Source organism: Castanea sativa, chromosome 7 (genome assembly GCF_040712315.1).
Source record: "Castanea sativa cultivar Marrone di Chiusa Pesio chromosome 7, ASM4071231v1".
NCBI classification, from domain to species: domain Eukaryota; kingdom Viridiplantae; phylum Streptophyta; class Magnoliopsida; order Fagales; family Fagaceae; genus Castanea; species Castanea sativa.
In genome coordinates, this window is record NC_134019.1 from 38,780,667 (window position 1) to 38,802,405 (window position 21,739).

At 41.5% G+C, this 21,739-nt stretch overlaps 1 pseudogene; it reads right to left on the minus strand.

The window, feature by feature from the left end:
• Positions 1–5,722: 5,722 nt before the first annotated feature.
• On the minus strand, positions 5,723–9,009 carry LOC142642506 (putative pentatricopeptide repeat-containing protein At1g26500; annotated as a pseudogene).
• Positions 9,010–21,739: the final 12,730 nt, after the last annotated feature.

Below are 21,739 nucleotides of genomic sequence, written 5' to 3' on the forward strand. Positions count from 1 at the left end.
GGGCCTGCTTTGCACCATTTTCCACCTCGGGCTCCTTGGAAGCAGAGCCTCTCCCCGCCTCCACCACTTCCTTTCCTTTCGGGTGATCTCTTTCTTTTGAGATCAGCTATGTTGGTGCGTTGGGTTTGGGAGGATGGGGAGGAGGAGGAAGCCTAGCTTCGGGGCCTTTGTCGGCACCCTTTTCTTGAGTCCGAGGGCGCACCTCTTTTGGTGGTTCTTGGGACTCGGGGCTATCGGTGCCCCTCAAGGACATCCTTTAGGCTGGGCTTAGTCTTTCGTTGAATGCCCATAGTGTCAAGTTCTTCAGTAGTAGCCTTTAAGATATGGGTAGAGGTGCCGAGGATGGAAGTTGAATCTTCAGGAGAGTAGGGTTGATTAAAAACCTCAAAATCGTCCTCGGAATCTGATACCTCAACTATTTCTTCTTCTTCTTCCTTTACAGTGGAGTGAGAAGGCGCGGCTTCACCAAATGTTAATTTTGTGGAGAAAGGAACTGTGGGAATCCCAACCGAAACGAATTGTGGTGGTTGGATTGGTTGGGTGACCAAGGTGCCTTGAGGAATGGCCGTCCCCTCCGGTAGCAAAAAACCCTCAACAGCAACACTGATCCGAGGAAGACGAGGATCGTGGGCTTTGATCACGCACTTCGGCGCCTGAAAGGCTTTGGATATTGGATTGTAGCCGAGGATCAGATGAGCTGCTCGGAGTCGACCGCCGCATGCACAAAAACCTCGCTTGTAGGATCCTATCCAACCGTCCGAAGTCAACGAGATTGGGATGACGATCCGCGGCGTGTGGATCCGTAGAGTTGTCCAAGTAAGAGAGGGTAAGAATAAGTAAAAAAGAGAGGATAATAGTATGTAAAAGAAATTTCACCCGGAGTCCCTTCCTTGTCGGACGGGGAGGCGTCGTGCCAATTTCTGATATGATCGGGAAGTCATTTTTTAGGCCCTTATTTGATTCGGGCGGAGACATTGAATTAGCCTAACCTCTCGGGTATCTAGATTTTAGGTAATACTCATCTTTTTTGCTTAGGTAATGGAGGTTGTAAACCCGGTTCACGTCGTGGTGAGTGAGCCCTAAGTTCATCTTCTCATTTAAGGCCTCTAGTGAACCTAGGATCCTAAAGACATTTGGGGGCGCAGGGTGGGAGCTAATCTAAAAGCCCTAAAATAATCCCTAGTCACGGTTCCCATGGGGATTTTCATTCCCCTTCGATGAACGCAATCATCGGGATTACGACTTCCCCCGTTTTTCTTTTTGTATAATACTCTTCCTCGTTACAGTACGTAATGGATACATCCGAGGGAATTTTGTACTTAGCCTTAAACTGCTCTATTTTTTCGTTCGAATCTACTAGGGACGCGAACCTACCCATTCTTTTTTGAAAAAAGGGGGGGTGGGAAGAAAACTAACTACGCCGAGGATGAAAGACACAGTGAAAAGGAGAAGACGGGAAGGAAAAGAAACAAAAGAAACAAAAAGCTGATAAGGAGGGGAAAGAGTATTGAAGAACTTACTTTTAAAAGAAGAAAGCACGTCACCTCGGACAGAGTACTTGATAGAAAGAGAGAGTACGGGGAGATGGAAAGTGTGGCAGGTACGTTATCAGGTTTCTGTAGTGTGAGGAAGTTTGAAGAAAATTAGTATTTATATGTCAAAAGGTGTTTTGAAGCGGGCGAATTCCCGCCTCAACACAGGAATCGCTCTCGACCGTTGGATATGTGTCATATCAATGAAACGTGGGGGACATAGAAGCGCCAATAATAAATTCGGGGGCGTTTCGCATACCGAAGCATCGGGAACACGCGATGGGTAATTCAGAAGTTATTTCCGTTAGTAATATTCCAGGATCCTGCAGGGTGAAAAGGTCTTTTAAATCGAGATCCTATTTTCCTCCCGAGGTGAAAGAAAAATAAAGAATCTCGAGGGGCTATTGTAGGGGTATTGGGCCTAGTAATTTATAATGGACGGCCCAACAAGGTCTTTTGGGCTAGAAACCCAAATCCGAAAACATCGAAATGATCGTGGAGTATTTAAGTGTCCCATACTGTCCGAGGAGTAGATTTGTCCTCGGAATATTAAGCCGAGGATACACAGTATACGTGGAGGACAGTAGAAAGAGCGGTGGAATGTCTAAAGTAAAGCTGCTACCACCGCCCATATATTAAAGACCCTGTAATTGATACGCTGACGATATAGATGGAAGGATGGGACCTGAGCATAGAGCTTGGAACTTGGTCCCAAATCCCAGCGGACTTTAGGGAAGAATGGATGGGACAAGTATCCAAAAATGAGGGTCGCGGCCATAAAGTGGAAGATGATGAAGAGAAGAGGAGGAGTATAAATAGGAGGGAAGGCATACGAACATAGAGGAGGCCTTTTAAGAAAGAAAAAGTGTATGATAATCAATATTTGTATCCACACTTGAGAAATACTATTAGAAACTATCCTCGGAAACAGTCCGAGGAGGAATTCTCAATCTTACTTTTTGCAAACGATTCTTTGTTTTGTTCCATTGGGCCCAAAGCCCGTTCTTTTTGTGATTGTCTAAAGCCATCCTTGAAATCTAAATTATAAACCCATCATCTACAAATTCATTGTGAAGAAAGGCATTTCAAGCCCATTTTCCTCCTAGTCGTGGTTTGGGAACTTGAATTATGTCCTTACAGCTTTCATAATTAAAAAGTTTTGAGGATATATCTAGATCAAGCCACATAGATGGAATGAACTTATCATAAGTGGGCTTAACCATAAGAGAATTTAGTAGTACTAAGATAATATTCTAAAGCATGTTCAGAACAAAGAAAGATACGGGGAGGAGAGAAAGTGGCAAGGGTGACCAAAATATACTTCAATAACTTCCCCCCCCCCCCCCCCACACACACACTTTTTTACCACACACACACACTCTTTTTTACTATACTCATTGCTCAAGCATGAAAATGCAAGTGCTGATGCTTCATAATACACGTTCATAGATAGTGCACAGCATTGGACACGCAAATAAATTAGTTATTTACTTGACCTAAAGAGGGAAAAAAAAAAGGTGCTCTTCCATTATAATTTCACGAGGCTTGAAATAAAAAAGTTTAATCCAGCTCTATATATATAACTGCAATTCTGATTCACTTGTAACGCTAATCTCAGTGCCAGCAGGTGCAAAAAGAACATTTCCTTCAAATGATCCTGCGCGCATAATTTCCTTCCCAGCCATAATGAGAAAAATGGAAGGGCCTGAAACTGCTGGAAAAACTGTTGATGCTTCACGGGGGAAGAATACAGCAATCGACCTCAAATTAATCAAAAGGTAGCAGGTACCTTGTTACATATGAATTCAAAGGAGTTCCTTGAAGGATTTCAGGAAAGCCCTGCAGCAGAGACACCTCAATATATATTCATATATTAGTTTGGGTCCGATGTAGTCACTCACATCACCAAGAGAATTGATAAAATACACAAAATCATTCAGTAAGAAAATATTAAAGCAACCTCTTGGTTTTCTTGCACCTAGAACAGTGAAGCTGCAAGTTTGAGGCCAATCATTAATGCAACATCATATATTTGTAATTTGGGTCCAATGTAGTCACTAACATCACCAAGAGAATTGATACAAATAACACAAAATCATTTAGTAAGAAAATATTAAGTAACCTCATGTTTTTCTTGCACCCATAACAGTGAAGCTGCATGTTTAAGGCACAATCATTAACACATCTATTCACTGTTTGAAATGGGTACCAACATTTTATTTGATGACTAAGAATTCTATTACCAAAGAGCTACCTCATGAAATGAACAGAGGGTAGCCTAAAAAATACATCAAGTATTACAAGCAAACAAAAGTGAATCAATGAAATTTGTAACGGTACTACTAGCACTAAGGGTCTGTTTGGATATAACTTATTTTGCTGAAACTGAAAACTGAAAACTGAAAACACTGTAGCAAAATAATTTTTAAATGTGTGAATAGTATTGTGGGACCCATTTTTAATGAAAAAGTTGCTGAAAAGTGAAATTTGTGGGATCCATGAACAGTAATTTTGTGTACTGTTCATAGCTGAAAGTCAATATATGCGGCTGAGTTAAAAAAAAAAAAAAAAAAAAAAAAAAAAAAAAACACAGAAGCCAAAACGCGGACGTGGACGTAGAACGCGGATCCAAACGCCCTCTAAGTGTGCATTTAGATTGCACGTTTTGCTGCGTTTGGCATTTGAAAAGTGGGACCCACGGCACTGTGCACGTTTCAGAGGAGAAATTATTCAGCGTTTTAGTTTTTGGTTAGGTACTATGGCACTGTTCACGACCCAGCCAAAAATTCGCATAATCATGCATTTTTAGGTCTTACGATACTATTCACACCTTTAAAAATTATTTTGTTACAGTATTTTCAGTAATAAGTTTTCAGTTTTTAGCAAAATAAGCGTATAAGACCCTTAATGTGTCTGTTGGATATACTGCTTATTTTGCTAAAAACTGAAAACTGAATACATTGTAGCAAAATAATTTATAAGTTAGCTGATTTTTTTTTTTTTTTTTTTTGGTGTCTACGCTTTTGTGTGTCTGGAGCCATGAACAGTAGCCATTTAGAACTCAAAACGCATCGTTTTGCTTATTATACTTTCATTTGCCTTTTTTACTGTTCTGGGGCAATGAATAGTAGCTGGAACGTGCATCAAAATGCGCAAAACGTGGACGTAAACGCTATCCAAACTCAGGTGGAGTTTGGATAGGCGTTTCTGCGTCCGCGTTTTGGTTTTTTTTTTTTTTTTTTTTTTTCCTCCAGCCGCAAGTGTTGACCCAATTTTCTGTGAACAGTGCATTCGTGCACTGTTCACAGACCCACAAATTTCACTTTTCAGCAATTTTTTCATTAAAAATGGGTCCCACAGTACTATTCACACATTTTAAAATTATTTTGCTACAGTGTTTTCAGTTTTCAGTTTTCAGTTTTCAGCAATAAGTTCTATCCAAACGGAATGTTGACTATTCATTAAATTATCTAATCAGGGAAACCTTCAACTGAACCTCTGATACTTCCACATCTCCAAAAGTGCCAACAGTTTCACTCCCTCCACAAAGTCCACATCAGACACAAGAACACCAATTCCACACTCCAAAGGACTGTTTACCAATCGAGTATATATGTGTGTGTGTGTGTGAGAGAGAGAGAGAGAGAGAGACTACTTGTGAGAATGTTTATTCACCGGCAGGTCTGTCACACCTTTAATTGCTATTAATTAGTTTCATACTATGTAACTATACAACAACCAAACTTTTGGTTTGAATAAACCCATAAAAGATCCTACTTGGGAGGTTAAGAGTACATATCTCAAATTACTAGTGGATATAGCTTGATTAACTCCCCAAAGTTGACTACAAGGTTGCCAAAGGAAAGGAGAGATGTATTCCCTATGAAGCAAACAGAACATCCAGTCATTCCCTGTTTGAATGTGAGCGTGGAACAAAGAGTTTGGACACTGTGCTTGGGAGTAAGGCCAGCCTGTACAACATTTTTTACTTCAATAGTTACAAGGCCGGCCTGGACAACATCGTCTTAAGTTGCCAAGCATTCGATGCACTCACTGGATATATATTCATAGGATTCATCTGCCCTAAGTTACAATGCTTTACCAGGATTAAGCTTCACATAATACCAACAAAAAATTGCTGATATGACACTGACATCAGCTGGATATTGCTTCTTCTCCAACTGCAACACACATCCAGAATGTTGAAAATTGAAGTTTATTTACATAAAGCAGTGTAATTTTTATGGATTGGAGAGCTACTAACAACAAATTGATGTAATTATTGGAACTTTAGCACACATATGGGATACATAGGGTGTAGTTGATCCAACTTTGGGTTCAAAAAATTGTATATACTATAAAAAGTAATTGAGTGGTGCAAAATTGCTCAATTTACATCGGCATGACTTGATCCTCTCTCTCTCTCTCTCTCTCTTGATCAATATAAGTGTGTGTGTGTGCGCGCACGCGTGTGATCTCTATAATTTGACAGTAACCAAATCTGCATTGTGATAATTCGAAGACATAAGTTTTTATTAAATAGTGGTCATATGTAGTAGGAAGGAGCATCTTCTCAAAGGCTAACTATTACAATCAAACCATTCTACAGATAACGGCATAAAGCTCTTGAAGAACAATCTTACTTGTAGAACTACAAACATAAAATAGGAAATTATAAATAAGTGAAAATTTGCAACTGACCCGACCTTCCATTTGCATACGACTTTTTATATTGGATGTCACTTCTGTTATCGTCTATTTGCTAGCCAACATGATTGAGTGACTCTTTGCTAGCGAACATGAGTAGGGTCAAAACTGACTGCAGAAAAAACTTTACTTTTCCCTCCCCATCCTGCCCATCAATATGAAAGCTTTGGTTTGCAACAGCACTACCAACCAATTCTACAATCACAGGAACATTACAAAGCACAACCTTAAGCACCTAGGAAGTCAATAGCAAGTTGCTCCAAGTAAATGATACAGAGTTTAAAAATCATCAATATGTGTGCATGCATAGAATATAAGCAAGCTTTAGCTCAGCTACTAGGATTGCCAAATCTTGTACCACTCTGGTCATCTCGTACACTTCATATATCCATAATAGAAACATCCTGTGAGCCTCAAAACAGTCTGGTCAAAGGGAGAAAATTTTGTGGACCGCAGCAGAGAGAGAGTGATTAATTTTCAATATATCAACTTCCTTCCTTGTTTGTCATATAAACTCCTTCAAGCAAATTATAACCTACAATTTCAGTCATTAAAATTGGTTCTCAAGGTTCCACTGATATGTTTCGTCTTCTGTCACTCGTAGCCATTCTCAGCCCATACCTCTCAAATATCTCTGCCAAATCAACTGACCCTACTTCTCTCAATTTCTTTGCCACCTCCTCAAACATAACAACACCCTCCTCATTTGAATAATGCAAAAACTTATTGTAATCAAATCTGGGCACCTCAAGCCCTTTCCTCAAACCCCTCTCCACATACTTTGTGGCTTCTAAAGACTTTCCAACCTTAACCAAACCACCAACAAAAATAGTTTCGAAATTCACAAGTGTGTCGGTTCCCTTCCTCCCTCTCTTCCCTAAATGACCTTGCAATAACGTTATATAGGTATGCATTGTAGGCTCACACCCTTTCTTTATTATCTCTCTAAACACTTGTGTTGCTTCACTTGCTCTTCTTAACCTCAAAAGTCCATTTATTAACCCATGGAATACACTGATATCCGGTTTCTCAATCCCTTCCACAACCCTATAAGCCTCTCTAACTCTCCCTCTCACCAAAAGCCCATAAATAAGCGATGCCAATGTTAGATTATCAACCTGAATCCCTCTCTCATGCATTTCTTCAAACATCATGTATGTTTGCGCAGTCTTACCCCTTTTGCACATCCAATCAATCACAAGCCTATAAGTTGAAAGGCCCAAATCGTCTATCCTCATCGTTCTCATCATCTGAAATAACTTCAATGCCTCATCATACCTATTAATCTTAAAATGGGTTTCCATCATTTTCTCAACTGCATCAATATTTGGCTGAAACCCTTCATCCACCATCAAATTCCAAACCTTTGAAGCCTCAACCAAATCACCAACATCACAAAAACCTTTTATCAAACACTTATAAGTAACCCCACTTGGTTTTATCCATTCTCTCAACTTGGACACAACAAACTTGGCCTCCTCAACAAGACCATTCCCACACAAAGTCTCAACCACCTTATTCAAAGTCTCCAAGCTATACTCATACCCGCATGCATTCATAGAGTGGAAAAACTCCACGCACTTTTTCAACTCCCTTGCTGCTGCCAAGGTGTTAAGCACAATACTAAAAGTCTTATCATTGACCAGATGACGTCATCCCATCTCGTGAAGAAGCTCCCAGCAAAGCTCAATGTTTCTTGATTTTCCAATCACGTTGAGCAACTTGTTGAAGGAGACAGAGGTGTGAGTAAAATGTGAAGTTGTGTTGGCTTCTGTGTATTGAAAGAAGCGGTAAATAAATTGCCATGAGTAAGGGAATTTTTTGGAGACTTGGAGGAAGAACTCGTGGGTAAGGTGGTTGTCTTGGTCGAATTGTGACTGGCAAGCATGGAGCTTGGATTGGAGTCTTGGGTCTGGGGAGTCTTTGTTGCTGGTAGAGTATGGTGCAGACTCGGAGTAGGTGATCTGGGTTGGGTGGTGAAATGATGGTAATGGGGTTGGAAGGTTGTGTTGGGTGGGTAGAGTTGGTGCTTAATAGATGAAGGTGGCGGTGGTGGAGGAGGTTTATGATGGGTTTAGTGGGTGTTATTCGGTTCACTATCATTGAGAGAGACTGATCTTGTTCAAGATTTTCTTAAGCAGACTGCATTAAATCATATTTTGTAGTGTCAAAATGGAAACGTTATCAAACCAATTATAACATAAATTGAATTTGACCAATTACACATAACATTAAGCTATAAAGTTCCTATAATGGCAAAAGTCACCTTAATATATTTCAAGGTGAATAACCCTTTTACAAACTAGCATTTCAGCTTGTAGAAGCTTCCCTAAAATGGGCATCACAATGCCAATCGGCAATCTAAGCTTCTAGTGAGATTTTAGACATTGAACACTTGGAATTGAAGAAAGCCAAAGATGGAATAAGATTGAAAACAATATCGCATACAACTCTTTCACATTAAAGGCACTTCAGTTAACGCACTATTACGAATAACAAAGAGAATGGAAACCCATTAAAATCCCACCATAACCAAAGTTTGGAAACTTTTCTTATTGATTTCCCCGCGGTTTCCGACCAACCAAACAAAGGAAACAAGTGACAGAGATAAAGATTAGTACCTGGAAGTAGAGCGAGCTTAAAGTGATGGCGGTTCCATGACCAATGGAGTTGACAAGCTGAGCTTGAGAATGATGGCTAAGGGGCTTTGATGGTGCAGAGAGAGAGAGAGAGAGAGAGAGAAAAGCGCCAGGAAAATCAAGGGGTTGCGTTGGGGTTTTTTTTTTTTTTTTTTGGGGTGGGTTGGGTTTTTTTTAAGAGGAGATTAAATTCTGTATGTACTTGGCATTAAACCCAAGTTTTATGTTTTCAATCCTAACATGTCATGTCAATTTATCATATATTAAATAAATAAGAATGATCATATTTAATTAATTCTAATACTTATCTAAAAATCTGACTAAATTAGAAGTTTATTAAGATATTATTAAATGTAGTAGATATATATTGAGTTTTAAGTAAAAAACGGATATAGCAATTTGTTATTAGATAGTGTAAATCATTACCATTTTTGGATTCTTTTAAAAAATGCTTAAGGATAGAGTTCACACAAAATTTAGAATTCACAAACTTAATATGCTGGTTTTTTTTTTTTTTTGAGAAGAACTTAATATGATACTTGATCAATAGGAAAAAATAAATTCAAATATTCATTTCTTAGTTGGTTCAACTTCAGCCCATCAATTAAGTTTACATAAAAATAAAAATAAAAACCCATCAATTAAGCATCGTTTGATATAAAATTTGTAGTATTTTAAATTTTACTTTTTATATATGGCATATGGGTTGGGTTTTGGGCAATAAAGAAACACCCACTCTTGAGCCTCAACCTATCATAGTTTGGATCTTTACTCATTTGGTAGAGGAATTTGAGTAATATTGTTTGTAATTTTTTGAAATACGTGTGAGTGAAAATATGTGTGAAAATGTATGTAAGATTATTTAAAAAATAAAAATGTAGGTTTGAACCACTCTACCAAACAGGCTGTAAAAATCTACGACTTCAAGCCAGGGAAGTCTGTTTCGTACCGTACCGGCCGGTACGGCCGGTATTTACTGTTCCGGCACCTTGGCCGGTATAGAAACAAGGTTGTTTCGTACTAGAAAATATACCGATCATACCGGGTCATTTCGGCCATACCGGAGGAAAATTTCAGATTTCGGCCGGTAAATGCGTACCGGACCGGAAAAAAAAATTATGTTTTTTTGTCACTCTCACCTTCCACCGGCGAGGCCGCGACGATCTAGACATTCTCGACCTCAAGTCGGGGTCGTGGACTGATTTGACTGCTGCTGCTGCTCCTTCATCTTCATCTTCTTCTTCTTCTTCTTCTTCTTCTTCTTCTCCTCTCTCTTTCTCTGGCGTCTCTGCTACTTTCTCTTTCTCTCTCTCTGTCTCGGTTTTCTTTTCTTTTTTTGAAACTTTTCTTTTTTCAAAGTTCTCTGCCGGTCTGCCCAAGAAAAGACCTCTGCCCATTGATATTTTCAAAGCATGAGAAGATGGGTTGGCATTTATTGAGTGGGTGGGTCTTTGATTATTTAATAGGTGTCTTCTTTTCTTTTTTTTAGCTTCTCACTTATATTAATGATGATAACTCCAAATATATATATATATATATATATATATATATATATATATATATATATATATATATATATAAAATGTTCTCAAAATGATATTTTGAGTTGTTAGAAATATAATTGTGTATATTATATAAAATAGTAAAAAATAGCGGTAAATCCGAAACGGTACACCGGTATTGACCGGTATCCGAAATATATCGTACCGTAAGCCAAACCAGTACAACCTCCGGTACGGTATTGACTTCCTTGCTTCAAGCTAACACCCATATTCCCAATATGAGCATCATTGGAATTAGGGCTTTGTGAGAAAACTATTTGACTTGCTCACTCGTCGGGCCCTTTTCGACCAATGTGGGTTAAGTGGAAGACAATGCAGATTGAGTTGTTTTTACCCATTAAAATTATAAGTCAGTTTGACATCCAGGTTGATTTTTTTTCCCCACAAGAATTGACCTAACGTGTCTATATATATAGGTAGGGGTGTTTGTAATGTGGTTCGGTGTGGTTTTGAGCTATTTTAAATACCGCACTTTGTGGTGTGGTTTAGCCAAAATCATAACCACACCGCACTTCAATTTTGCAGTCACATGTGTGATGTACAAGCTGTGGTTTAGTCGGTTTCGAGATGGTATTTTTTTCAAGATGTCATGGCAAATTTCTAATTTACAATTAATAATCATAACAAGATGTCATGGCCAATTTCATGATAGATTCACAGTAAACTAAAAGTACTACAAATATGTAGTATATACAACAACAACAACAAAAAACTTTTGAATTTTTTATTTTGTATTTAACCAAAACGAAGTCCTTTTAACATGAAACTGAAATGTACTAAACATTAAGCTGGCCATTTAATTACTTCATATAATATTAAATTATTATATATTTTTTTAATATAAAATAAAATAAATATGTATGAATGCGGTGCAATACAGTATGATACGGTTTTATACAATTTTCTTATCATAAAATTGCACTCCTCACCAAAAAATGCGGTGCAGTTCATTATTACTTGTGGTACGGTTATTTCATTTTGCAGGTGGTTTTGGTTGATTTGGGTGCAGTCGTGTGATTTCAGTGGTTTGATAAACACTCTTATATGTACGCATAAATAAAAAAAAATTATGTAAATTGTTTTGTTATTATTATTTTTTTCTTGTTAACTTGGGAGAAAATAAAGAATTTTATATATATATATATATATATATATATATATAAGTTCTATTTTATGACCTAATTAGAGAAATCCCAATATAAGTAAATGTATGTTGCTAACTAGCACAACCTATCCAACTCACTGAGTTGAAACTGTCTATATTTTCAATTAATCGGCCAATTATAGATGTTGGTAAGTCAATGATGGTTTATAATATTTCCAACCTGATTAAGGAGGCTTGGTTAAAAATTTTAACCTCAACCTACCTAGCATGTGCTGTCCTAATATTTGGAACCACGTCCTAATATTAGGATCCATACTTGTGGGTGCTACTGCCTAGCTAAAACTCCGTGTACAGACTATCAAGTCAAATATTGGACCTAGAGTTTCAAGAAAAGAGTCGGCTAACCCGTAAGTCATGAACCTTTAGACTCCAGTCGTAGGTCTGGATCAAGCACCGTAGTCTTAGAATATTCATCTAATAAGGTTTGGAATCTATTGGAGAAATAATGAATAGATAAATATAGAGGTAGTGACGATGCATGTTGGACATTATTTCTGGTTTTTGAAGCATTACGAGACAGGGAAATACCTTTGGAGTGAGAAAAAGACAAGCAGAGACATAGTTTGTTTGAGACGATATATAGTATCTCAAGAAATCACACTCTCACAGCTTGTGAGACCTATACACATGAGACTCACACATACTATGAGAAAGAGGTGTCACGAAACAGCTTCATAAGATACCTTTTCTCATTTTGAGACACCCAATTTGGCCCATGACTTTATTTGAACCTACAGGTTGAAAAGAAGAAATGTCTTTTTTGTTTATTTTAGGAAAATTTAGAAAAAAAATAAAAAAGATGAAATGTTTTTCTTTTCTTTTTTTCTATAAATTTTTAAAAAAAAAAATGAGCCGAAATGTTTAAAATATGAAAAATTTGAAGAAAAGATATCAATAATTAAATAATACTAATGGTTAAAAAAAGAGACCCTTTCAAAATACTAGTGCTTTTATGTATTCGATGGGACACGAGGTTGACAAGTCATGTTTGTGCCATGCCTAGTCCACAAGGGCACTTGTTAAAAGCTTTTTGTAGCATTTTAATATTATCTAATTAAAATGAATAAATATGACAACATAAATATAAATATATGAAAGTTAATATAGAAGATAAGGAGTAGGTGAAATACTTAATCTCACGTTGAAAGTGAAAGAGACTGTTTTTTTTTTTTTAACTGTGGTGATTAATGGACAAATATGTATTGAAGTAAACATTGGAGTAGATATATGCACAAGAGGAAAGTGAAAAAATGAAGTGTCAAGATCGGGTCCTTAGGTCTTTGGTTTAATAAATGGGTCACCGATCAAATTGTAGGGTCAAATAAAAAGCACAAAATTATATAGATATAAAAATAAGTTTGATAAAAAAATAAAAAATATATATATATAAATTGAAAAATAACAAATGCAAATCACATTTTGAATCCTTTTAGGTTTGTAACTCCATCAAATTACTAAATTGTCTAATTTTAAATAGGAAAGAAGTAGAAAACTATACTACAATGAACCTTTGCAGGCAATTTTGTTCATAACTACTACAAAACCTGCTTGATGAAAACAAGCCATTTGGGTTACACAGGTTACAATGTTAGGTTTTAGTGGACTTTTAACGGTTTAATTACATAAGTGGTCTAATTAATCAATTGAACTGGCTTATATTGGTTCACTGGGTTTCTAGTCCGATAAAACAGGTTGGTCCGAATTTTATAATTATGCTTGATAGCCCTTTGTTGCAGTGCATGCAAAAAACAAAAAGTAGAACTTTGAATAAGTTAGGTTATGAACTTGGGAGGGTATTAGACGCTCAAGTCGACCTAGTTGCAAGTTGCATGGATGACCTTCACTCGTGTTATTGTGATAAATTTCAGAAAAAATTTCTAAAGAATCTTAAGTTAATTGATCGGGGATAAAACCAACATGACGGTACCACCATGAAATGGCTACGATAGGGTGACGGGTTATATAACCAAGGAGGATGAATGCGTAGTGGACGGACGAGTAAAATGCATGCGTATAATTTCTCCCACGTTCTCCGGGCTACCTCAAATTACGATATATGATTAGGGCTGACGTGGCCTTGATTGTAATTCACGCCAACGTATATACGAAGAACTCTTGCACTACACGTTAGCCTTGATTGGAGGAACTTTATAAGGAAAATAATTCTTGGAAGTATAAAAGGAAAGAACTTGATAATCAAGGGATGGAAGTAGGCTCCACGCCTCTATAAATACATCAAAAACCCCCATCACACGAGGTACGCACGTTAGACTCAACTCTGGCACTCTAGGGTTGTAAAGAAATTCTAACTTGACATTCAGAGGGTTTTTGGCTGGCACCACACCGGTGCTCTCTCTTAGGTCTCTTTGTTTTCTCTTTGCAGGTGTTGACTCGACTCGAAGAGTGCTTGCAACTTACTGGTGGTTTTTTTCGGCATCATCAGTTGGCGCCGTCTGTGGGAATTGAGAGCGTAGGGAAGACTATTTAGCCTTTGCTCTATTCCTAAGACAAAAATTTGCATGGTACTCACCAGATCGATGGCGACAATCAACAACCAAGGCGAAGAACCGCATGCTACAGCGCTAGAAAGGCAAGTCTAAACGCTTGCTGCGGCTGTTGAGCGCCTTACTAAGCAGAATCATGATTTAGAAGAGCAACTACGACAAAGGAATGCACATCAAAGTGCACCAGAGGAAGACCAGGAAGCCGCGAGCCCGAAGGGGAGGAACGTTGTCGGGCCTGAAGGTAGCATTGCACCGACTAGACCGGAGCGGCTGGAGACAAACCCGCTGTCCGTCTTGGACTCCCTACCACCTCACATCGCAGCTGAGATGCAGGAGATGAGGGAACGTATGGACATGATGATGAGCGCCTTGAGGGGACGAATATCTAGCGACTTGGACGACCTAGTCCACAGAACAGATTCGCCATTCACAACGCCCGTGACTTCGTGCCCCCTTCCTCCAAAATTTCGCATGCCAAACATCAAGAACTATGACGGATCCAAGGACCCTTTGGATCACTTGGAATCTTTCAAGGCTCTGATGCACCTTCAGGGCGTGCCAGACGAAGTCATGTGCAGGGCTTTCCTCACCATGTTGAAAGGACCTGCAAGGGACTGGTATAGCAGGCTAGCGCCTAACTCTATCAGCACTTTTAAGGAACTGGGCGCGCAGTTTGTGTCCCACTTTATTGGGAGTCACCGGCATAAGAAATCCACTGCGTGTTTGTTGAACATCAGGCAGCGAGAAGGCGAGACCTTGAGATCATACCTCGACCGATTCAACAGGGAATTCCTCCAGATAGACGAGGCCAATGACAAGATACTCGTGGCAGCATTCATGAACGGGCTACGGAAGGGTAAGTTCCTGTTCTCTTTATACAAGAATGACCTAAAGACTATGTCCGACGTGTATTACAGGGCAACAAAGTATATGAACGCAGAGGACGCCTTGCTCTCTAGAGAAGACAAGCCCAAAAAGAAGGAAAGGCCGGAAGATATGCAACCGGACAAGGGGCACATAAGGGCAAGAACCGTAGAACGACGGGAGGATCGGCGACCCAAGCCGCCTACAGGAAGGTTTACAAACTTCACCCCCCCTCACCGCCCCAAGTGACCAGGTGTTGATGCAGATTAAGGATGAAGGAACTTTGACGTTCCCAGGCAAGCTAAAGGGAGATCCTAATAAGAGGCCAAGAGACAGGTACTGCCGCTTTCATGGCGATCATGGTCACGATACGGCGGATTGCTATGACTTGAAACAACAAATTGAAGCTCTCATTAGGCGGGGTAGGTTACAGAGGTTCGTCAGGAAGGAGAGAACGGATCAAAACCATGAACAAAATCCCCGACGGGAAAACGAACGTCCCAGACCACCGGTAGCAGACATACGGATGATAATAGGGGGCAGTACTTCAGCAGGGTCGTCTAAAAAAGCCCAAAAGACCTATTTACGGATGGTACAAAGCATCCAGTCGACGGGCTCCTCACTAGAAGGAACACGACGAAACAGCTCCAGTATCGAGTTTTCGGAAGAGGAGGCCCGGCGCCCTCACCACCCCCATGACGACGCGCTCGTGGTTAGCATACAGGCAGGGGACTTCAACGTCCACCGAGTTTTAGTGGACAACGGGAGCTCAGCAGATATCCTTTACTACCCCGCGTTCCAGCAGATGGGGATTGCTAAAGAGCGCCTGATCCCGGCATGCACGCCCCTCGTTGGCTTTGGAGGAACCCGGGTCTATCCTTTAGGATCCGTCATGTTGGCGGTGACAGTAGGAGACTACCCACAGCAAATAACCAAGGATGTATCCTTTCTAGTGGTTGATTGCTCCTCAGCGTATAATGCCATACTCGGACGACCCACTCTCAATGCATGGAAGGCCGTCACCTCTACCTACCATCTGATGATCAAGTTTCCCACCGAATACGGAGTTGGAGAACTGCGTGGAAATCAGGTGGCTGCACAGGAATGTTACGTTGCCATGATGGAGATGGGTGACCATGTACAGGCAATGAACATCGAGGAACAGAGAACAATAGCAGAACCCGTGGAGGAATTGGAGGAGGTACGACTGGATGATTCGAGGCCCGAGCAGACCACAAGGATCGGAACCTCAGTCGACCAAACGGTTTGACATGCGCTCCTATTATTCCTTAAAGAGAACCAAGACGTGTTTGCATGGAGCCATGACGACATGCCGGGAATATATCCAACAGTCATAGTTCATAAATTGAACGTGTCACCTTCTTTCTCTCCAGTTCGACAAAAGAAGCGCGTGTTTGCCCCCGAACGGGATCGAGCCGCAGTAGAGGAAGTGCAGAAGCTACGAGAAGCAAACTTCATACGAGAGGTGTACTACCCAGATTGGCTGGCAAATGTGGTAATGGTCAAAAAGTCAAATGGGAAGTGGAGAATGTGTGTTGACTTCACGGATCTGAATAGAGCGTGCCCTAAAGACAGTTACCCACTCCCGCGCATCGACGCCTTAGTAGACTCCACCGCAAGACATGAATTGTTGAGCTTCATGGACGCCTTCTCAGGTATAATCAAATTAAATTGGAGAAAAAAGATCAAGAGAAAACATCATTTGTGACAAGTCAGGGCCTTTTTTGCTACAATGTGATGTCGTTCGGGCTCAAGAACGCAGGAGCCACATATCAATGATTAATGAACAAAATGTTCGCGCACTAAATTGGCCGGAACGTCCAGGTTTACATAGATGATATGTTGGTGAAAAGCGCAAAGGTGTTTGATCAGCTGAGGGACCTACAGGAGACCTTCAACACTCTTCGGACGTATAAAATGAAGCTGAATCCAAGCAAATGCGCTTTCGGAGTAACCGCTGGAAAATTCCTAGGATTCATGGTGTCCCAGCGGGGCATTGAAGTCAACCCAGAGAAAGTGAAAGCGATTATGGAGCTATCTCCTCCGAGGACGGTGAAGGAAGTGCAAAGCTTGACAGGGAAGATAACAGCCTTAAATAGGTTCGTATCAAGAGCGACGGATAAGTGTCTCCCTTTCTTCAAAACACTAAGGAGTTCTTTCGAGTGGACGGACGAATGCCAAAGGGCATTTGAGGAGTTGAAGGCATATCTCTCTGCCCCGCCATTGCTTAGTCCATCCACGCCGGGGGAGGAATTGTTCCTGTACCTTGCCGTCTCATCAGCAGCAGTAAGCGCAGCTCTCATCAGAGAGGAAGGGAAGATACAAAAGCCCATGTACTTTATCAGCCAGGCGCTAAGAGGCGCAAAGGAGAAATACCCACGGATGGAGAAACTCGCTTTCGCTCTTGTGACTACAGCTCGAAAACTCAAGCCCTATTTTCAAGCACATACCATAAAAGTCCTGACGGATCAGCCCTTGCGGAGAGCAATGAACAATCCTAAAAATGCAGGACGGATGGCTTTGTGGGCTATCGAGCTGAGCGAGTACGATATCCAATACCAGCCACGAACGGCTGTGAAAGGACAGATACTGGCAGACTTCATCGCGAAATTCACTACACCTGAGGAGCCGGGGGCAGAAGAGACGCCCATATGGAGAATTCACACAGACGGATCTTCCAACAAGCATGCGGGGGGAATCGGGGTTGTACTCCACACCCCGGAAGGAGATAAGATCGAATGCATAATCCGTTTGGAATTCACCACTACAAATAACGAAGCAGAATATGAGGCCCTGGTGGCAGGATTGGAGCTTGCGATAGCGGCTGGAGCTAGAAAGGCGGTGGTTTACTCTGATTCTCAAATCGTAGCCAGTCAAGTTGATGGGAGCTATGATTGTAGGAACGAACGAATGAGAAGGTACCTCAGGGAAGTAAAGGCTCGAACGAGTGACCTCCAATTCACGATAGTTCAGATCCCAAGAGAAGAGAACCAAGAGGCGGATCGATTCGCAAAAGCTGCTTCGGCCGAACCTATGATCGCCCCAGAGCAGGTATTGTCCTTCGTCCAACATTCATCGCTACTAGATACGGTTCCAATTGTGGCATACCTCAAGGACGGCAAGCTGCCAGATAGCAAAGAAGACGCAAGGAAATTGAAGGTTAAGGCTGCCCGATTCATCCTGATTAAAGACGTCCTCAACAAAAGAGGATTCTCCCGACCATATCTAAGATGCCTTGGCCGTGAAGAAGCAGACTACGTGATGAGGGAGGTTCATGAAGGAATTTGTGGGAACCATTCTGGATCAAGGTCTCTGGTGCACAAGCTACTCCGAACGGGTTACTACTGGCCGACAATGCAAAAGGATGCCCATATGTACGTTAGAGCCTGCGACAAGTGTCAACGGTTTGGCAATCTCATTAGACGGCCAACAGAGGAACTCACACCTATGACGGCTCCATGGCCGTTCGCTCAATGGGGATTGGACATTATGGGTCCATTCTCGACAGCGGTAAGACAACTGAAGTTCCTGGTGGTTGGAATTGACTACTTCACCAAATGGGTGGAAGCAGAAGCTCTTGCTACCATCACGGAGAAAAACATTCGCAGCTTTGTATGGAAAAGTATTATTTGCAGATATGGGATTCCAAGAGTGCTCGTTTCAGATAATGGGAAGCAATTTGACAACGATGCATTCCAAGACTTTTGTTCTCAGCTGGGAATCAAGAATCATTACTCGTCACCCGCCCACCCACAGGCCAACGGACAAGTTGAGGTCACGAACCGGTCCTTGTTAAAGATTATCAAGACCCGGCTCGAGGGGGCAAAGGGCATATGGCCGGACGAACTACCAAGTGTACTATAGGCCTACAGGACAACGGCAAGGACGCCAACAGGAGAGACACCGTTTCGATTGGCGTATGGTGCTGAGGCCCTCATACCGGCAGAAGTGGGATTAACGAGCTACCGCGTAGAAAGCTATGACGAGAGCAAGAATAATGAAGCATTGCGTCTAGAGCTTGACCTTGTAGACGAGGTCAGGGCAACAGCAGCACAGAGACTGGCACGGTACCAAGACATGATGGCAAAACATTACAACTCCAAGGTCCGGCACCGGGACTTCAAGGTGGGAGATCTGGTATTACGAAAAGTGCTTGGCGCTACGAAGGATGCATCCCTGGGAAAGCTGGGTCCTAACTGGGAAGGCCCGTACAGAATTATCTCATGGCATAGGAAAGGAACGTACTACTTGGAGACGTTAGACGAAAGGAAACTGGGCCATCCCTAGAACACGGAGCACCTGAAGAAGTACTACCAGTAGTGCAGCAGTCATAAAACGATATCTACCGCCTTATTTTCAGTTTAATTTTAAACAGTTATAATTTTTACTTATTAGAACCCAAGCTTTCTTTTCCATTAACAATATGGTCTGTTGAACTTATATAATGAGAGTAATTTTTATTCAGAAAATATGTAATGCATGGTGTGAAAATTCTACGAGTCCACAAAGTGAACGGATCATCCAAAGGATGAAAGTTCTACTAAGTCCACAAAGTGGACGGATCATCCAAAGGATGGAAATTCTACTAAATCTACAAAGTGGACGGATCATCCGAAGGATGGAAATTCTACTAAGTCCACAAAGTGGACGGATCATCCGAAGGATGGAAATTCTACTAAGTCCACAAAGTGGACAGATCATCCAAAGGATGAAGGTTCTATGAAGTCCACAAAGTGGACGGATCATCCAAAGGATGAAAGATCTACGAAGTCCACAAAGTGGACGGATCATCCAAAGGATGGAAATTCTACGAAGTCCACAAAGTGGACGGATCATCCAAAGGATGAAGGATCTACAAAGTTCACAAAGTGGACGGATCATCCAAAGGATGAAAGTTCTACTAAGTCCACAAAGTGGACGGATCATCCAAAGGATGAAAGATCTACGAGTCCACAAAGTGGACGGATCTTCCCAAAGGGTGAAACTTCCAAGTCCACCAAGTGGACGGATCACCCCAAAGGTGAAAATTGTACGTCCACAAAGTGGACGGATAAACTAAGAGCTACATAAATAGGCCAAATAAAAAGCGAAAATTCGATGAAAGTGGACGGATAGTCCGAAATATACTGATACAATAGAGTTCAATAATAAAAAGTCTGATACTTAGATAAAAAAGTTAAATAAAAGACAAAAAATAAAGTTGTTCCCTATGACTATAATTTACATCAGTCATTAATTGTGACGGCCTCTTCAGGGCCTTTAGGCAATGGCTGGTGAGAATCAACGACGGTGGCTTCTTCTGCGGCTTTAGCGACCCCGTCATCACCTGGAACCTCGCCAAAAAGTTCCTCTGTCCCTTCAGAGTCGACGGGGTGAGCAGGGGTTTGGGCCTCGGCATCTATAGTTATGTGAGCTAAGTCCAGGTCAGGGAATGATGCCTTCACCTGACGGATGCAGTCATCGAACCAGTCGCTAAAAGAAGAACCGAGCTCCATCAGAAGCGCGTCGGAGTCACGATACTCTCTGACAGCATCAACTTTAGCTTGACGGATGTTGTCGTCATGAGCTTTCACCGTCTCCCTGAGCAGCTCCACCTCCTTTTCTAAGTTCTCCCGAGCCTACTCGGAGAGCGTCAGCTTCTGCTCATGACGGACCCTCCACAACTTCAGCTCGTCCAATTCTTCTACCGTCGCCTTTGCCTTTGCACGTACTCGTTCAAGGGCTCTCTCCTGGGCCAAGCAACGGTCTGACAAGCCCTTGGCCATCAGCACACCCTGCAACAGTTCGGATAGAAATGAATTCAAGGCGGAAAGGAACGAGACGGAGTCAAAATGACGAAATGAACCTATGCCGGACACTAACCTGAGCTAAGCTGTACAGACATGTCTCACCCATGGCTTCAGTGGCATGATTTCCAAGGTCTTCGTAGTCCTCGTCAGATATAATGGAACCAATACGACGGAGAGCGTATTGGGGGTCTTCACGAAGCAGGATGGGGGGCTTCTCCTTTACAGGGTCCGGGTTGGTCATCAGGCCTTTACCCTTGCCAATCCCAAGCTTGGGAGGCTGTTTCACCATGACGGACCCCTAGCTGGCAGGTAGACCCGTCACAAGTTTCTGCTTTTTGGCATGACAGTCCCATCTCTCAGAGGATGGTCTTTTAGGGGCCGTATGCGACAGATCCATTGTTGAAGCGTCGCCACCTTGTTTCTTTTTGGCTGCCCGCTGTTTAATAGCACGTCTCCTGGCGTCGTCCATTTCTACAAAAGTAGACGGTTAAAAAAGAGATTACATAGAGTAAGGATATCGACGGAAGGATTCCAGAACTTACGTTTGCAAACACCAGCGTCGTATCGGCGAGCGACGGATGTAGGTTCAGGACCGTCACAGTACCAGTGCAGCGTGTCCAACGTGACGAGCTTTGACCAGGTCCTTTCAGACAACTTAGTCTTTTGAAAAATTTTCTCTAGAAATCCGAATTGTTCGGTTGAGATAGGTGGACGGTCCCTCGCTGTAAAAAAAAAAAAAAAAAAAGTTTAAGGGGTTAAGTTAAGAGTAAACCCATAAAAACAGGTGACGGTTGACAAGTAGACAGACTCGTACCAGATGGGGGCATTATCCCCCACGTTTTATCTACCGGCATGTAGTCGTCATCACCTGGACGACACATCCAGTTATCTCCTCGAAGGAAGAAATAACGACCCTTCCAGTTACGGTTGGAGTCAGGGGTCTCGGACACTAGCCT